Source organism: Sus scrofa, chromosome 6 (assembly GCF_000003025.6).
Source record: "Sus scrofa isolate TJ Tabasco breed Duroc chromosome 6, Sscrofa11.1, whole genome shotgun sequence".
In the NCBI taxonomy this organism is placed as follows: Eukaryota; Metazoa; Chordata; class Mammalia; order Artiodactyla; family Suidae; genus Sus; species Sus scrofa.
In genome coordinates this window covers 13,166,040-13,181,423 of record NC_010448.4, presented here as the reverse complement: position 1 = coordinate 13,181,423, position 15,384 = coordinate 13,166,040, and positions in this window count along the sequence as shown.

Genomic DNA, 15,384 nt, shown 5'->3' with positions numbered 1-15,384 from the left:
CACTGGTTCCCCTGATTGCCACTGATCCTTTAAATTTGGTTTTATCTGAACATCTGTCAGTATTCATTGTTTACATTGTTTTAACTGTGTAAATATTTTTCCATTTGCGCCATTTCATGTACTATAATCACATTTGTTAGTTTTTTTAATCTGAAAATGTCTTTATTTCACCCTCATTGAGGGGGGCATGCCCAAGGCATGTGGAAGTTCCTGGGCTGTGGATGGAACCCATGCCACAGCAGCGACCCAAGCCACTATAGTGACAATGCCAGATTTTTAACATGCTGTGCAAAGGACAACTCCTATTTCACTTTCATTCTTTTTTCTTTTTAAGTATCATTGATTTACAATGTTTGTGCTTTCACTGTCTTTTTTTTTTTTAAGAGCCACACCTGCAGCATATGGAGGTTCCCAGGCTAGGGGTCAAAGTGGAGATGCAGCTGCCGCTCTACGCTATAGCCACAGCAATGTGGGATCCTTAACTCAGCCAGGGATGGAACCTGCATCCTCGTGGATACTAGTCAGGTTCCTTACTGCTGAACCACAGGGGAAATTCCTTCACTGTTATTCTTAAAGGACATATTCAGAGGATATAGAATTTGGGATGGACTGCTTTTTCTTCTTTCAGTATTTAAAGATGTTGATCTTTTGTTAGATACCACATATTAGTGATCTCATATGCTATTTGCCCTTCTCTGTCTTACTTCACTTAGTATGATAATTTGTGGGTCCATCCATATTGCTGCAAATGGCATTATTTCGTTCTTTTTAATGGCTGAGTAATATTCCATTGTGTATATACCACATCTTCTTTATACACTCCTCTATAAATGAACATTTAGGTTGTTTCAGTGTCTTGGCTACTGTAAATAGTTCTGCAGTGTACACTGGGGTGTATGTATCTTTTCAAATTATGATTTCTCTCTAGATATATATATGCCCAGGAGTGGGACTGCTGGGTCATATGGTGTTCAATTTATTTTATTTTACTTATTTATTTTTGCCTACATTCACAACATGTGGAAGTTCCTGGGACAGGGATTGAACCTGCAGCCACAGGAGTGACCTGAGACACAGCAGTGACAATTTGGGATTCTTAACCTGCTGAGCCACTAGGGAACTCCAGTAGTTCTATTTTTTTTTTTTTTTTTTGTCTTTTTTGTCTTTTGTCTTTTGTTGTTGTTGTTGTTGTTGCTATTTCTTGGGCCGCTCCCGCGGCATATGGAGGTTCCCAGGCTAGGGGTCGAATTGGAGCTGTAGCCACCAGCCTACGCCAGAGCCACAGCAACACGGGATCCGAGCCGCGTCTGCAACCTACACCACAGCTCACGGCAACGCCGGATCGTTAACCCACTGAGCAAGGGCAGGGACCGAACCCGCAACCTCATGGTTCCTAGTCGGATTCGTTAACCACTGCGCCACGACGGGAACTCCTATTTTTTTTTTTAATCTTTTATATTAATTAATGAATTATTTATTTTGCTTTACCTCCATATGATGCACCTGCGGCATATAGAGGTTCCCAGGCTAGGGGTCAAATCGGAGCTACAGCTGCTGGCTTACCCTACAGACACAGCAATGCAGGATCTGAGCCAAGTTGTGGTGTGACCTACACCACAGCTCACAGCAATGTCAGATCCTTAACACACTGAGTGAGGCCAGGGATCGAACCCGAAACCTCATGGTTACTAGTTTGTTTCTTCTGTGCCACAACAGGGAACTCCTGCTTCTATTTTTAGTTTTTTGAGGAACCTCCATACTGTTCTCCATAGTGGCTGCACCAATTTGCATTCTCGCTAACAGTGTAATAGAGTTCCCTTTTCTCCACACCCTTTCCAGCATTTGTTGTAGATTTTTTTGAAGATGCTCATACAAAAGAACTTACATAACTGAAAGCAGACTCAAAAATTTTGAAACCAAAGATCCCGTCGTGGCGCAGCGGAAACGAATGTGACTGGAACCATGAGGTCGTGGGTTCGATCCCTGGCCTTGCTCAGTGGGTTAAGGATCCGGCGTTGCCGTGAGCTGTGGTGTGGGTTGCAGACTCGGCTCGGATCTGGCGTTGCTGAGGCTGTGGTGTAGGCTGGCAGCTACAGCTCTGATTCGACCCCCAGCCTGGGAACCTCCATATTCGAGGGTGTGACCCTAAAATAGCAAAAAGAAAAAAAAAAAATTTTGAAACCAAATTCATGGTTACCAAAGGGGAAATGTGGGGTGGGAGGGATAAATTAGGGGGTAAGAACTGACATATAGACACTACTATATGTAAAAGATAGGTAACAAGGATGTACTGACACAGCACAGCAAACTCTACTCAATACGGTATGATAACCCATATGGGAAAATAATCTGAAAAAGAACAGATACATGTATAGTTGATTTACTTCACTGTGAATTTGAAACCAACACAACTTTCAAAGTTAAATATACTACAATAAAATTTAGATTTTAAAAATTAAAAAAAAAAGTCTTATAAATACATGCATACATTAGAGTTCCCATTGTGGAGCAGTGGAAATGAATCCAACTAGGAACCAGGGAGTCGAGGGTTCGATCCCTGGCCTCACTCAGTGGGTTAAGGATCCGGCGTTGCCATGAGCTGTGGTGTAGGTTGCAGACGTGGCTTGGATCCTACATTGCTGTGGCTGTGGTGTAGGCAGGCAGCTGTAGCTCTGATTGGACCCCTAGCCTGGGAAACTCCATATGCCATGGATGCTGCCCTAAAAAACAAACAACAACGACAACAAAAAAATACATGCATACATCAATAAAAGTGTTCATCTTGAAGAACATCTGTTTCCCTATCTCTTTATTTTTATTTATTTATTTATTTTTTTTTTGGCTTTTTAGGGCTGTACTCGTGACATATGGAGGTTTCCAGGCTAGGGGTTGAATCTGAGCTACAGGTGTCAGCCTATACCACAGACACAGCAATGCCAGATCCGAGCCTTGTCTGCGACCTACACCACAGCTCACGCATCACCACATCCTTAACCTACTGAGCCCGAATCCTCATGGATACTCGTTGGGTTTGCTATGCTGAGCCACATGGGAACTCCTCCCCTTCCCTTCCGGATGAGCAGTGCAAGTCATGCAAATCTGGTATGAAATTTCCTGTTTCTCTTTGTTTTTGAGATTCTTTTTTTTTTCTTTTAATTTTTAAATTTTTTTTGTCTTTTTGCCTTTTCTAGGGCCACTCCCGCAGCATATGGTGGTTCCCAGGCTAGGGGTCCACCTGAGCTGTAGATGCTGGCCTATGCCAGAGCCACAGCAACGCCAGATCCGAGCCGCGTCTGCAACCTACACCACAGCTCACGGCAACGCCGGATCCTTAACCCACTGAGCAAGGCCAGGGACCGAACCTGCAACCTCATGGTTCCTAGTCAGATTCGTTAACCACTGCGCCACGACGGGAACTCCTCAAGATTTTCTTTTTGTGTGTGTGTGTGTGTCTTTTTGCTATTTCTTGGGCCGCTCCTGCGGCATATGGAGGTTCCCAGGCTAGGGGTCCAATCAGAGCTGTAGCCCCCGGCCTACGCCAGAGCCACAGCAACGCGGGATCCAAGCCGTGTCTGCAACCTACACCACAGCTCACGGCATCGCTGGATCATTAACCCACTGAACAAGGGCAGGGACCGAACCCGCAACCTCATGGTTCCTAGTCGGATTCGTTAACCACTGCGCCACGACGGGAACTCCAAGATTTTCTTTTTATCATTGATTTTCAACAGCTTGACTCTGAGGTGCTTAAACCCCACATGAGACCATGAGTTAGTGAAACTAGGAGTGGGGGGCCTGCACCTGTGAAGGGGCCTGTTCAGTCCTAGACTCAGCTGCAGTCTGAGGCGTGGGGACCACTGCTGGGGCAAAAGTGGGAGTGCCAAGAGGCCCAGACGCCCAAGAGAAGATTTCCAGAGGGGACGTCCCACCTTCAGGACTCCAAGGAGGCTTGGCCATGGCCGGCTTCTCCCCGGGAAGCTGATTTCAGGAAGTACTCCCATCCATTAGATCACCTGACCACCCAAAGATGCTTACCCAGAAACCGGATGGCGAGTGCAGGGAAAGGCCACAAGCGCTGGAGTCAGGCTGACTGGGTTCTAATCCTGCCTCCAGCTCCTGCTGGCTGATCCTGGACAAGATATTCCACTATAAGACTCAGTTTTCATCTATAAAATAGGATAAAAATATCCATCTGGCACACAGTATATTTTAAATATTATTTATTAATAATTTGAATTTATTGATGTTATTCATTTAAATTTATATTTAACTTTTTTTTCTTTTAGGGCTGCACCCGAGGCATATGAAACTTTTCAGGCTTACACCACAGCCACAGCAACACCAGATTTGAGCCGTGTTTGCAAACTATACCACAGCTCATGGCAAAACCAGATCCTTAACCCACTGAGAGCAGCTGGGGATCAAACCTGAGTCCTCATGGATACCAGTTGGGTTACTGCTGCACCACCATGAGAACTCCTAAATTTATATATAATTTTAAAGCAATATATATAATATGAACATTTTAAAGCTCAAAAAAAAAATTCATTAAAAAATCTCCCCCCCAAAAAAAGAGTTCTTGTGTGGCTAAGCAGGTTAAAGATCCGTGCTGTGGCTCAGGTTCCTGCTGTGATATGAGTTTGATCCCTGGCCTGGTGAACTTCTGCATGCTGAAGCTGTGGCCAAAAAAAAAAATCTCCCTATCCTTGTTCTCCTTCTTGAGTAAACTCTTACTAGCTGCACCAAGGCATAAATGTTATCAGTGTTACCAGCTAGATATAGGGGCTCATTCTGTGTCAGGACTGTGCCTTTAAGGCCACTGTGTTCACTCCTGTATGACAGACAGTGTTACCCCCATTCTGGCTGCAGGAAGCAGGCTCAGAAGGAAGCAACACTTTGCCTGGCAATATAAGATCTGCAAGGAGAGAAGACAGGATTTGAAAACGCAAGTGAGGAATTCCTGCTATGGTACAGCGGGTTAAAGATCTGGTGTTGCTGCCACTCTGGCAGAGGTCACAGGTGCAGCTCAGATTTGATCCCTGGCCTGGGAACTTCCATGTTCTGTGGGTGTGGCCAAAGGAACAAAAATTGCAAGTGATTTCAGGTTTGTCAATCTCTTAGAACAATAGGTACTAAATCTTCCCACCCAGACACCTGATGCCTTGCCAGCAGGAGCTGGGCAGATGAGCTCCCAGGCAGAGAATGAGGGAAGGTGTTTTATATGCACACAGGCAACAGACAACACTGCAGTGAAAATAACAGTAGCGGGAACCGAGCCACGGCTGCTAAGTTCTTTACACACAGCATCACCTTCAAGGCTCATCATCTTGAAGCCTCATCACCACGAAGCCTCATCACCACCCTGAGGTGGGTGCTATTGTTCCCATTTTATAGAAGGTAAAATTGAGGCTCAGAGCAGTTCAAGAATGTGGTCAATTTCTTACAGCTTGGAAAAGAAGGAGCAAAAAAGAAAAGGAAAAAAGTAGAAGCAGAGGCAAGATTCAAATCCAGGCAGTCCGACAGGAGACCCTCAGCTTTTCAACACACCACTCTGTCCCCTGAGAAGGTGGCTAAGAGAAGGGGTGGGGAGCTAATGTAACAGATGGGAGACTATAGCAGGACTGGGGGTGGGCAGTTGCCATGAGTGGGCGGGCGGTGAGGCCCGAAAGGATAAGCTGGGACAGTGAGGAGCAAGGTTCTGGGGCTGGGATTCCAGAAGTGAAGATGATGTCTCTTTTCTAGGAGCTGAGGGTTTATTGAGAAGACGAACATAAAACACACATGGAGGAAAGAGCTAGGTCCGTAGTGATAACACATCACAGCTTAGACTCACTGTTCCGGTTATCCATTGCTGCGTAAACCACCCCGAAGAGAGAGGCTTAAAACGCCCATCACCTGCTTTGCCCATGAATCTGCAGGGCGTGGTGGCATTAGCAGGAGTGGCTGGAAGGCTGGGAGCTAAGGTCAGCTGAGGGTTTGCTCACTTACACAATGAGGCTGGTGATCAAGAGACACCTACACGGAGGCCTCTCCCTGCTGGCGACTGGGTAACATCATCAGAGTCACTGGGGGATGCAAATGAAAACCCCGAGGAGAAACCACTACTTGCCTAGTAGAAGGTCTGAAATAAAAAAGAGCGCCCCTACCCCCGGCTGTCGAGGATGCTCTCAGACAACCCCTTTAGAAAATGCTTGGCAGTTCCTTTGGAAGTTAAAAAATACACTTACCGTACGACCCAGCCATGCACTTCTGAGGCCTTTACCTGAGAGTAATGAAAGCAAAGGTCCATACAAAGACTTAACATATGAATGTTCATGGCAGTTTTATTTGAACTAGACAAAAAGGAAAAACAGCTCAAACGTCCATCAAAAGACAGGTGGATAAACAAATTGTGGCATAGCTATATAGAGAAATACAATTCAGCAATAAAAACGAATTAAGTATTGATCCAGACAACAACATGGATGGCTCTCAAAATTATTATGCTGAGTGGAAGAAGCCAGTATTACTCAATATATATAAAACTCTAGAAAATGCAAGCTCACCTTGAGTGACAAGAAAGCACACCAGTGGTTACCTGGAGATGCCAGGGGTTGGGGCGAGGGAGGGGTGACAAAGGGGCAGGAGAAAACTTAGGGTTGATGGAAATATTCAATATTTTGTTTTTTGATTTTCCAGCATGCAGAAATTCCTGGGCCAGGGATTAAACCCGAGCCGCAACAGTGACAGCACTGAATCCTTAACTGCTTGACCACCAGGAAACCCCCAATATTCAGTATCTTGATAGTGGTGATGGTTTCATAGGTGTATACATGTCAAATTGTACCAAGTTGTATACTTTATTTATTCATTTATTTTTTGCTTTTTAGGGCTGCACTCGCAGCATCTGGAAGTTCCCAGACTAAGGGTCAAATCAGAGCTACAGCTGCCAGCCTATACCACAGCCACAGCAATGCCAGGGATCCGAGCCGAGTCTGCGACCTACACCACAGCTCATGGCAATGCTGGATCCTTAACCCACTGAGCGAAGCCAGGGATCGAACCCGCATCCTCTTGGATCCTCGTCAGATCCGTTAACCACTGAGCCTCGACGGGAACTCCCCCAAGTTGTATACTTTAGATGTGTGCAGTTTATTGTGAGCCAATTACATCTCAATTTTAAAAATAACAAATACGGAGTTCCCATCGTGGCTCAGTGGTTAACGAATCCGCCTAGGAACCATGAGGTTGTGGGTTCGATCCCTGGCCTCACTCAGTGGGTTAGGGATCCAGCATTGCCATGAGCTGTGGTGTAGTTTGCAGACACAGCTCAGATCCCGCGTTGCTGTGGCTATGCCTCAGGAGCGGCCCTAGAAAAGGCAAAAAGACCAAAAAAAAAAAAAAAAAAGTATAAAAAAAAAAAAATAAAAATAAAAATAACAAATACTAGGATGGTGAAAAAAGGGCACGTGGAGAGGACAGGCTGTGGTGGCTATCTTGGAAAATACAACCTTCCTCATTCACCAACAGTTTCCAACAGGCCAGGCCCTGTGTGAGCTTAAGAGCTTCACAGCACCACCCTTGAGTCCTCCCAACAAGCCAGCCCGAGGCGGAGATGAGATGGCCAGTACCTTCTATGATAATAATTTTTTTTGTTTTTTTGTTTTTTGTCTTTTTTTGAGGGCTACACCCTCGGCATATGGAGATTCTCAGGCTAGGGGTCTAATTGGAGCTGTTGCTGCTGACCTACACCACAGCTCACGAAAACACCGGATCCTTAACCCACTGAGCGAGGCCAGGAATCGAACCTGCAACCTCATGTTTCCTAGTCGGATTCATTTCCTCTGTGCCATGATGGCAACTCCAATAATAATGGTCTTGACTGTTATCTTAGAACGTGAGGCCTTGGTCTCTGGGAGGGAAGGGTGTCTCAGGGCTCTGGTGACCAGAACTTCGGGGCTCTTCTCCCTGAGCTGTAAGGAGAAACTGCTGCCCACTTCTTGGGATCCATCGGGAAGGAGAGGCACCCTCTAGAGAGCGACTTGGAGAGGCACCCAGGGGGAGGTTCTGTGGGGAGAGGTCAGGGCATGACAGCTGAACTGAGAGGTGGGGTGAGGCCAGCAGAGGGCAGGGCCCCTCTTGGGCAGTGGTGGTCCCCCTTCTGCTGCTATCAGTTCCTTTGAACAGGTAGATGCCTGCCCAGCGCCCTTTAGTAATTGAATCCAGCTTTCCTCTGGGAACTTAAAGTCCTCAGAGAACAACTGACATTCTCCTTCTCCCCATGCCCTCAGCTTCCAAAGGGGCACAGGTGACCCAGGCATGGGAAGCCCACTGACCACGGTGATTGGTTTGGGCAAACTCAGGATCCATGCTACTTTAAGCCAATATGGCTTGGACCTGTGCTCTAACTGACAGGAAGGAGATTTTCCTTTCCCTTGGGATGGCTAAGCTGGCTTGAGCCTTGGGTACCTGGTGGACATCTCTCTACCACACGTGGAGAGCCTGCCTGAGGACCAAACCAAAACAGGGAGGCAGAGAAGAGAGAAGGAAAGGGATATATTTCTGACATCATAGTTAAAGTCCTAGATCCAGCTATGCCTGAAGCTGATACCTCCCCAGGACTTTTATTTTATGTGCCAATAAACTTTCTTTAAAGGAGTTCCTGTTGTGATTCAGTGGGTTAAGAACCTGACTAGTATCAACGAGGATGTGGGTTCAATTCCTGGCCTCGATCAGTGGGTTAAGAACCTGGCGTTACTGCAAGCTGCGATGTAGATTGCAGATGTGGCTTGGATCTGGCATTGCCGTGGATGTGGTGTAGGCTGGGAAATTTCATAGGCGAAGGTGCGGCCCTGAAAAATAAATAAATGAATGAATGAATGAATGAATGATCTTCTTTCCTTAAACCAGCTGCAGTTGAGTTTCTTTTCCTTGCAAATGAAGCAGTCCTCTGGGCTTCACTCCAGCACTCAGATGGCCTACCCCACCTCCCCTCCTGAGCTCAGACTAGGGGCTTGGGAGACCTGGGTATTGGAGTTGGCCCACGGTTGCACTGCACCTGTCTGCCCCCCCACTCCACACCTAGGGAGGAAGCAGATGTCGAGCCCCTGGTTCTAGAGCCACAGAGAGGGTTCAGTTTGAGAAGCGCTGCACCCTCTGCCCTGGGGCAGGTATAGAGATGGTAACCCACAGAAGGCTTCTGGGAGGAGCCACAGCCTTGGCTGGGCCCTGGGGCTCTGGCTGCTATTCTCTGCCTCAGGCGAGGTCCTCCCTTCTTCCTTCCCCTGATCCTGCGTTTCTCCCTCCTTCTTAATGGGGTGAGGGAGACGAGGGGCTGCGCAAAAGACACATTCTGGAGCCCATAAAGAAGGGGCCTCCTGGGCTGGGGAGGGAGGGAGAGGCCATGGGCTGGAGAGCAGAATCCTGGTGCAATCCTGTGGATCCCCACTGCCACCCCACATGAAGAAGGCAGCCTGAATGATGGAGGCCAGGGAGACGGGGAGAAGTTACCAGGGCTGGACCTGGACAGACAGTGGGGCCTCCGAAGGCCACCTGAGGGATTAGAGGAATAGCACCAGGCAGAGGCAGTACTTTGAACGGTGTAAGCTCTCCCAAATAGGGGTTCCTGTTGTGGCTCAGTGGCAACAAACCCGACCAGTATCCATGAGGATGCAGGTTTGATCCCAGGTCTTGCTCAGATTGGGTTAACAATCTGACATTGTTGGGAGCTGTGGTGTGGGTTGCAGGTGGGGCTCAGATCTGGAGTTACTGTGGCTGTAGCATAGCCTGGCAGCTGCAGCTCCAATTCAACCCCTAGCTGGGAACCTCCATATGCCGTGGGTATGGCCCTAAAAAGAAAGAAAGAACATTTCCTATAATCATAAAACCATACACTGCTGCTACGAATGGCTTCTGACTGGAATATGAGCAAAAACGGATAAAATACACGTGTGAGAATTCCAATGGTTCGGCATCTTTGCTAAAATGAAATATTCTGTCTTTACATTTTAGCCATTCAGGTGTGTGTGTGTGTACAGCTGACTTCACTCTAGTCTGCATTTCCGTTTCCCTGATGACTAAGGAAACTGAACAACTTTCATGTTTATCAACTTTCTGGATGTCTGTCCTGTGCAAGTCTTTTGCTCTTTTCAAAATCAATTTGTTTGACTTTTTCTTTTTTTTTTTTTTTGTCTTTTTAGGGAACTCGTTTGACTTTTTGGGGAACTCATTTGACTTTTCCTTACTGATTTATAGGAAGTTTTCTACAGTCTAAATAGAACTCCCGGAGTTCTTGTCGTGGGGCAGGTGAAAGGAATTCAGCTAGGAACCATGAGGTTGCAGGTTCGATCCCAGCCTTGCTCAGTGGGTTAAGGATCCGGTGTTGCCGTGAGCTATGGTGTAGGTTGCAGACATGGCTTGGATCTGGCATAGCTGTGGCTCTGGCATAGGCTGGCACCAACAGCTCCGATTAGACCCCTAGCCTGGAAACCTACATATACCGAGGGTGCGGCCCTAAAAAGGACAAAAAGACAAAATAAATAAATAAATAAACTCCCTTGTTTGTCATATGTATCATGAATATATTCCATCTGTGATCTTTTTGCTATTGTTACTGGTGTCTTTTGAACCTCCTGATCTTAAAGTTGTTCAATTTATAGTTTTTCCACTATAATTGAACTTTTTTTTTTTTTGGTGTTGTATCAAGAAATTTCTGCCAAGATTTCCTTTGCTTTTTTGGGGGGCGGTGCTCACTCACGGCATATGGAGTTTCCCAGGCTAGGGGGCTAATTGGAGCCACAGCTGTCAGCCTACACCACAGCCCCAGCAGTGCGGGATCTGAGCCGTGTCTTCGACCTACACCACAGCTCACGCAAATGCCAGATCCTTAACCCACTGACCAAGGCCAGGGATGGAACCCACGACCTCATGGTTCCTAGTCAAATTGTTTCCACTGCACCACAACGGGAACTCCCTAGATTTCCTTTTCTTTTCTTTTTTCTGACCACACCTGCGGCATGCGCAAGTTCCTGGGGCAGGGACCAAACACTCACCACAGCAGCAACATCAGTTCTTTAACTTGCTAGGTCACCAGGGAACTCCACTACTAATATTTCTAAGATTCTAAGATTTCTATGTATTTGACTTTTTTTTGATGCTATCATAAATATATTAATTTCATTGTCTATTTTTAGGTGATACATAAGTACAATATTTCTCTATATTCACCTTATATCTAGTGATCTTGATAAACTTATTAATTCTAATAGACCATATATTTTATTTATTTATTTATTTTTGTCTTTTTGCCATTTCTTGGGCCGCTCCCATGGCCCAAGGCTGGGGGGGGGGTCTAATTGGAGCTGTAGCCGCCAACCTACGCCAGAGCCACAGCAACGCGGGATCCAAGCCGAGTCTGCGGCCTACACCACAGCTCACGGCAACGCCGGATCCTTAACCCACTGAGCAAGGGCAGGGACCGAACCCGCAACCTCATGGTTCCTAGTCAGATTCGTTAACCACTGCGCCACGACGGGAACTCCTGTCAAGTCATCTTTATCCCCAGTGATTTTCAGTCTACTTGTCCTATCAAACAGAGATGGGTGTTGAAATTTCTGTTATTGTAGATTGTCTTTTTCTTCATTTCTCTGTGCAGTCCTATTACTTTTGCTTCTCCTGTTTTAAAATTCTGGTATCATGTGCCTAAGACTGTTCCTGTCTCTTGATGGGTTAAACTCTTTAACATGATGAAATAAGCCCCTTTTTAAACCATTGGTAATATTCTTTGCTCTGAAATCTACTTTATCTGATTTTGATACTGCCACTTCAATTCCTTGAAAATTCATAAAAGCATGGTATAGCATTTCCATCTTTTTTCTCTTAAGCTATTTGTGTCTTTAAATGGGTTTCTTGTAGGCGGAATTCTATTAGGTCTTATTTATTTTATCCAATCTGACCTTTCGTTGTTGCGCCCACAGTGTGTGGAAGGTCGTGGACCAGGGATGGCACCCGAGCCACTGAAGTGACAATACCAGATCCTTCACCTGCTGCATCACTGGGAAATCCTTTACATCACTCAATGCACATTTTTATCTCGAGGAGTATTTCTTGCCTGAAAGTCTACTTGTCTGATATTAGTAGAGCTACATCAGTTCTACTAGTATGTTTTACTTTCAACCTTTGATGTCCTTTGTTTTTAAGGTATCTTTTGTTAGCAGAACACAGTTCTTAGATTTAATCGATTAGTCTTTTTTTTTTTGGTCTTTTTACCTTCTCTAGGCCCATACCTGCAGCATATGGAGGTTCTCAGTCTAGGGGTCAAATCGGAGCTTTAGTCGCCGGCCTACGCCAGAGCCACAGCAACACCACATCCGAGCTGTGTCTGTGACCTACACCCAGCTCATGGCAACGCCAGATCCTTAACCCATGGAGCAAAGCCAGGGATTGAACACACAACCTCATGGTTCTAGTCAGATTCGTTAACCACTGCACCACAATGGGAACTCCTCTATTAGTCTTTTAATAGAATTTAGTCCACTTATATTTAGTGTAATTACTAATATATTTACATTTGTATTTACCATATTAATTCTTGTTCTTTTTTCTACCGTTTTCTCTTTAAAAATATCATTCCCTCCTCTAATAACTTAATTATACATTCTTATTCTTAGTGGTTAGTCCTACAGATTAAAATATGCATTTGACTTAACAGTCCAATACATTACTTTGGTCACTTCTTGAGTAAGGCTACAACCTTAAAACACTTTGACTTCACTTCTCCCAACTTCTGTAGTGTTCTTGTAAGACATTTTAAGTCAGTATATATTTTAAAGATATTTCTATTACTTTGTATGAACAATATTTTCATATATTTTAATTTAAAATTTTATTACTCATGCCTAATTTTAAAATTATTTAAAATTAATATAAAATTTTATTTAAATTTTTACTTACATTAAACCACATATTTACCTTTTTTAGTCGTCTTTTTTCTTTCATGCATTTCTATACATCCATCTAGGATCGTTTTTCTTTTGCCTGAAGATTTTCCTTTAGGATTCCTTTTGTCCAAGTCTTACAGTGACAAATTCTCTCAGCTTTCCTTTATATGAAAACAGCTTTGTTTTAAAGGCTACTTCAACTAGGTAAAAAATTCTACATTGGCAGTTTATTACCCCTGGACTTTAAATATGTCTTTTCACTGTCTTCTGACTTCTATCATTTCTGATAAGTCAGGCATCAGTCTTAGTGTAACATAATACAATTGTCAAAAAAATTTTTTTTTCAGGAGTTCCCTTCATGGCTCAGTGGTTAATGAACCTGACTAGGATCCATGAGGATGCGGGTTCGATCCCTGGCCTTGCTCAGTGGGTTGAAGATCCAGTGCTGCTGGGAGCTGTGGTGTGGGTCACAGACATGGCTCAGATCCTGCGTTGATGTGGCTGTGGTATAGTCCAGCAGCTGTAGCTCTGATTTGTGACCCCTAGCCTGGGAACTTCTGCATGTTACAGGTGCGGCCCTGAAAAAAAAAAATTTTTTTTTCCATATTCAAATCTTCTTTATTGGTTGCATCAAACTATTCTTACAAAGTAAGAACATGGAGTTTCCGTCGTGGCACAGCAGAAATGAATCCAACTAGGAACCATGAGGTTTTGGGTTTGATCCTTGGCCTCGCTCAGTGGGTTAAGGATCCAGTGCTGCTGGGAGCTGTGGTGTAGGCCACAGACACGGCTTGGATCCTGCGTTGCTGTGGCTGTGGTATAGGCTGACAGCTATAGCTGCAATCTGACCCCTAGGCTGGGAACCTCCATATGCTGTGCGTGTGGCCCCTAAAAAGCAAAAATCAAACAAACAAAAAAAACCAAAGTACTCAATCAAGTATAATGGAAAAAATAAATGTCTTTTTTTTTTTTTTGTCCTTTTGCCTTTTCTAGGACCGCTCGCTCCCATGGCATGTGGAGGTTCCCAGGCTAGGGGTCAAATCGGAGCTGTAGCCACCGGCCTACGCCAGAGCCACGGCAACATGGGATCTGAGCCGAGTCTGCAACCTACACCACAGCTCACGGCAACGCCAGATCCTTAACCCACTGAGCAAGGCCAGGGATCAAACCTACAACCTCATGGTTCCTAGTCAGATTTGTTAACTACTGTGCCACGATGGGAACTCCAAAAATAACCTTTTAAAAAAGAACCAAAAAACAAAGTAAGAACTACTATTGGCTGCCTGGTTCTCAGTAGCGTAGAAGCATCATTTAAAACCCAGAGGCACAATTAGTAGCTGCTGCTGTAACGCAGTGGTTGGGTCGCTGAGGAGGTTCAAGTTCAATCCCTGGCCTGGCACAGTGTGTTGAGGATCCAGTGTTGCTGCAGCTGTGGCGTGGGTGCAGCTGCCACTTGGATTCAACCCCTGGCCCAAGAGCTTCCATGTGCTGTGGATGCAGCCATAAAATTAAAAAACAAAAACAAAAACCCTAGAGACACAATTCTCCATAAAGGTTACCTTAGTGTGTGCTGAGTAACGAAAAAAAGTTTGTTTTCTGGGAATTCCCTGGTGGTGCAGCAGGTTAAGAATCCAGCATTGTTACTGCAGTGGCTCAGGTGGCTGTTGTGGCATGGGTTTGAGCCTTGGCCTAGGAACTTCCGTATGCCTTGGGCAGGGACAAAAAAAAAAAATGGTTTTTTCAATCCAGGGTCACACTCTGCAGCACTTTTGACAGAAATGCCACAGGAAGGACGTTGTGCCCTCGGTACTTTCGATCAGGAGTGGGATGTTTATTCGTCCCATTCCTGATGATGTTCATACAGATCATGGGCTTTGGCCGCATCTCCTCCACTGCAAAGGACTAGTTTGTTCTCTGTAGTTAACAAGTAATTTGAGAAGACCCTGCTGTGCTGTGGGTTGTTGTTTTGGGCAACGGAGGTGGAAACCCAGCAATAAAGCTAAAAGCTCGCAGGGGTGGCCTGTCTGGGGGTCTGCAGACTCTATGATTATCTATGATGTATGTATATTAGTGTGTATGTGTTAATCCTAAACTTCTGATTTATCCTTTCCCCTGTGTATTCCACATGTAACCATAAATTTGATTTTGAAATCTGAGTCTCTTTCTGTTTTGTAAATAAGTTCATTGTATTACATTTTATTTTTTTTAATTATTTTTTTATTTTTTTGTCTTTTTTTGCCATTTTCTTGGGCTGCTCCCGCGGTATATGGAGGTTCCCAGGCTAGGGGTCGAATCGGAGCTGTAGCCACCGGCCGGCACCAGAGCCACAGCAACGCGGGACCCGAGCCTCGTCTGCAACCTACACCACAGCTCACGGCAATGCTGGATCCTTAACCCACTGAGAGAGGCCAGGGATTGAACCTGCACCCTGAAGGATGCTAGTCAGATTTGTTAACCGCTGATCCAC